Below are 4939 nucleotides of genomic sequence, written 5' to 3' on the forward strand. Positions count from 1 at the left end.
TATATATGATCTTAAAATCTAAAACTTCTAAACCAGGGTCTTCCAAACAAATTGACAACTCACAGCAACATGATCTAGGTTAAAATATACACAAGGAATAACACAATGTTTTCTTTGGGAATTTAACAACTTGAAGATTACCCAAAGTTGAATCTAGGTCTTGGGGGACTGTGATGCTTGTACTAAGCAACTGAGCTACATTTTTGCTGCATTAAATGGTTTTGAATAATTATATCTACACTATCGTTGGTTTCATTCATTAAAACATGTAGGGTGAAAAACAAGAGAAAGCATGCCAGCTAGTTAAGGGTTCAATAATGTGTGATTTTTATTCTCTTGCTCTGAATGCTTGTATTGGGCGAAGGGAAAAAAGAACAAAAAAACCTCAAGATTTAAAACTGGGCCTCCTGTGTGCTTTGAAAAGAAAAATCAAAACCAAGTGTCCACTAACTTGCTTAGGCAAAGTAGGCCTAGTGGGTCTGTATCTCAAAAATTGGTTTTATGTGGGAGATGGAAAATATCCACTACCTGTTTCCAGAACTTAGCAGAGGGCAGTAGACAGTCCTTTTTACCCAAACACCAGGCAGCAGTTTAAATGTGACAAAGGTCAATGTGGAATGGAGATGTTTTAAACACAGCTAAGAATCAGCAAATCTAATACACTAAAAATCATGAATACATATTGAAAGAAAATGCACAATACCATAAGAATTTTGAGATTTTGATTTGAAAGTAATCTTAATGCTATTAAGTTCACTAATATGCTACTTTAAATACTCAATCCTATTTTATCTAAAACATACACTGCAAACATACAAATGTCTGTTCTCTCCACATGTCAGTGCCCATTTGTATCATGGTTTGAAATGGGAGAATAAATTTCTTCCCCTTAGTCTGCCAGTCAGTAGGTGTTTCTTTACAGTTTACTTTAGCAAAATTCATACAAAATAGTAATTAACAATGATCTTCTTTACTTGTTAACTCACAAACACCTTCAAAACTTCATTTTGTTAAAGTTTCTGTACTAAAATATAGAAAAACTGAACTACACAAATACTGAAAAGTTAAAAATTCCTTAATTTTTTCTTCCTGGTACCACTACCACAATTTACAGGGCAATATGCCTGACGTAATGAAAAGAAAGAAAAAGACAAAGCTACAACACATAAAAGACTGAATTGACACTACAATCAATAGCTGCAGTTTTTGCAAACTGTGGCTATGACAGTCCTGAACCACAAAGATTTCCTGTTTAAGCTGCAGTAACTTTTCTGACTATGGATCATCGTTCCTTCTGTGGCAGATTTTTACAGTTCCTCTAATGCATTTGGGATGACTGTCTCAAAGTAACCTGCATATTTCCTGACAACTCCTTGCTGTCTCTCCTGCCAAGAACTGTAGCCCTTTTCTGTTGTTTTTTAAAACCTTCTGCTACCATATCTACCACTTCCACCACCAGATCCATAACCACCTCCATAGGGACTGCCAGAGCTTCTTCCACCAAAGCTGCCCCGCTTCATGGGTCCATAGTTTGTCTGCTGCTGTCCACCATAATTTCCAAAATCATTATAGTTCCCACCACCACCATAGTTACCATGACAATATTTCCTCCTTCGTTGTAACCATCATATCCTCCTCCTCCACCACCATATCCACCACCTTGATTTCCATATCCTGGTCCACCACCACCATACCCTCCTCTACTACTGTAACCAGGACCACCACCATAGTTTCCACCATCACCTCCAAATCCATTATATCCACCATCACCTCCTGCATAACTACCTTTGCTGCCACCTCCTCCACCACTGTAACCTCCTCTTCCACTAAAGCTTTCACCACAGCCAAAATTCCCTCTACCACCTCTGAAGTTTCCTCCACGACCCACAAAGTTGCCAGATCCACCTCCATGGCCTCTTTGTGATCCAGCAGACTGCATTTCTTGTTTAGAAAGGTCCTTCTCCACTTCACAATTATTCCCATTAATGGTGTGGTATTTCTGATGCGATCAGGCCTGTTCAGGGTGGTGTGGCTGTAGATAATAGTGTGGTACTTCTGAAGAACAATTTTATCAACTGTGTCGTGACCATCAAAAGTTACAAAAGCAAATCCTCTCTTTTTCCACTCTGCCTGTCTTCCATAACTTCTATGGTTTCAATCTTGCCATATTTTCCAAAGTAGTCTCTCAAATTATATTCTTCTGTATCTTCTTTAATAGCACCAACAAAAATTTTCTTCAGTGTTAGATGGGCACCAGGCTTTACTGACTCCCCTCCAGAACAGCTCTCTTTGGTTCCACTACATGCCCATAACTTTGTGCCATTGAGCACACATTGCTGCATCCACCTTTTCAACACAAGAATAAGTCACAAAACCAGAGCCCTTGGGGCGTTTTGTTTGAGGATCTCTCACTACCACACAATCTGTGAGTGTGCCCCATTTCTCAAAGTGTTCTCTTAAACTATCGGTAGTTTCAAAACTCAGACCACCAATAAACAGCTTCCTCAACTGCTCTGGCTCCTTTGGATCATGGATCCCTCCCCGCTCCCGCTCCCGTGACAACCGCGACAGCCAGAGTCGGGCTGGGGGCGACCGGGTGGCGGTTTTACTTCCATTTTGAGACCGGACTCGACTCTTTCAACTCGAATTCAATAATAACAGAAGCATTTTTATAAACCTGTTTCGTTCCAGACACTGGGCACTGTTAGAAAGGCTGCTATATGGAAAACAGAAATAACTTGCCAAAGTGTCTACTGGTAAGTGGCCTGGGAAGCCAGCTTTTCAGAACCTGTGAACTCATATTCCTCTCCAGAGGAAGTATGTAGGAATAAAGTCCTTTTGGCTTGGGATCATTTTTCCTTGCCAATTTCTGAGCCCTGGGGACAGAGCAGATATTCTGTAAAGGATTGTTGGGAAAGAAATACTAGCAAGTGAGTGTGGTAACACCAAAGTTACCCCGGCTCAGTCCCCTGAAGATTTATCTCAAGAGCCTTTTGGGGTCTACCTGCCGATCTTGATTCTGCCAGCTGAAATACCACATACTTTATTTATTTTTAATTTTTTTTTTAATTTTATATGTTTAGTATAGGGTCTACAGGGTTTCACTACATAGATTGGACTGGTGGTGATCCTTCCTGTTTTTCAGCCTCCCAAGTGCTGGGATTATAAGCATGCCACCATGCCCTGTCTCAATTGTTGTTTTAGCATGCTCTGGGGACTGGGCAGGCACAGTGGGACAGGGATTTTGCCCCCAGCCCCTGTGTCTGCCTAAGCAGGCACTTTAAATCCGTTGACCTATCTGCCCCCCCACACACTTTAATCTGAAAAAACAAACACCTCTTTTGGTTTGAAGAAGACCTGTCCTATTTTGCGTCAGGTCCCTCTTTCCTGCAGAAGAGGAGATAATACCTAACGTCCACTAAGCTCAGCCAGGTGTAGGAGACAGCATCCTCTGCAAGAGAACTGTGATAAGAGGAACCGGGAAACCACCTTCAGGAGCACTACGTAAATCATTCACCAGGAAAGCAAGTGCCTGAGCTCCCTTCCTCACAGACATGCAAATCTTCAAAGCAGGGAGCAACTTAATTTGGGAGTTGAGCTAATCACACCATACACAAGAAACTGCTTTCATTTTCACAAGGTGTTGCTTGAGGAAGCCTTGATAGAGTCTTAAAACCAGAAGTAGACTTAGAAGTGATTAAAAATGAGCTCTTTCCTCATTAGAATTCATTCTCCTGTGTCCTATTTTGTGTCATAAAAGCAAGAAGTCATTGCTGATAGGTGGAATTGGCCTACTGTCCCTATTGCCTAAGATGACTGTGCCAAGGCAGAGAGCCCTGGATGCTATTTCAACATATTCAAAACAATTTGCAAACCCATGCAGCAGGCCAGAGAACAGAACCTAGGTACAAATATAAGAGGAAGAGATTCCAGGAACCAGAACTACTTAAAGCAAAGACTAGCAAGGGCTTCTGAAAAAATTCAAGAGATGTAATACTGGGGATTGAATTGAGCTTTTGGTGGCAACTACAGAGCAATTTGTTTATAATCTGGGTTTATTTTAACCCTCTGCTTAAGTATTTACAAAGACTAGGATTTTGCATTTCATAACAGAAGGCCATAAGTATTAGAAAATTCATCTCCTTGAGTTGAAACTTGCTTTTCTTTATTTTTCCTAAAGCTCTTCCCTTTACAAAAAGTGCAAACAAATTTAGCTCATTCTGTGGATAACTTCCCTTCAGCAATTTGAATATAGAGACTATTTTTGTGTGATTTATTCTGTGAGCTAAAGGGATTCAATTCCTTTCATTGTTACCTGTCGTCTTTGTAGTCCGGCCACATTTTGAGCTCACACTTAGTTCAGAGCCAACTCTAACACACACTTCGTGTTCTGTGGAAAATAGATACAGATCTTAATAGCTTAAAGTTTCTCCAGAAACAGAGCCTGAGAAGAAGACTAGAATGCCAATTAGGCATTAAGGAAGCAATTCCTGGAAACTCTGGTAGGGATGTGAAGAAGAGAGGTAGCCAGGAGTGAATGGCCACTGCAGGGCAGGTGACTGACCACGCAGGTGGGAGGAGTCACTCCTCTTGGGGATGCTGGAAAAAATGAAAGACATGTTTTGCAGAGGTGTTCCCCACTCACAAGGCAAAGAAATTAGGGGCATTTATCCACCCATTCCTTTTAGCTGTGCTCGGGTTCCTGGGAGTGCATACCCATTCCCAATCACTATCAGGATGTCCTGGTGCAGGCTCCTTGGTTCTATTCTCCAGAGAAACACGTCATGCAAGAGCAGCAGATGCTCAGAGCTGGATATACTTAATGCCATCCTGCATGAGCAAGGTGAATGCTGGGAAGATGTGGGAGGGAACAGAACAGCAACAATTGAAGGTGTGCTTAAGGAAATAGAGAGATACATAAGTGATAGAAATGTAGGTG

Source organism: Octodon degus, unplaced genomic scaffold (assembly GCF_000260255.1).
Source record: "Octodon degus isolate 3935 unplaced genomic scaffold, OctDeg1.0 scaffold00024, whole genome shotgun sequence".
NCBI lineage: Eukaryota > Metazoa > Chordata > Mammalia > Rodentia > Octodontidae > Octodon > Octodon degus.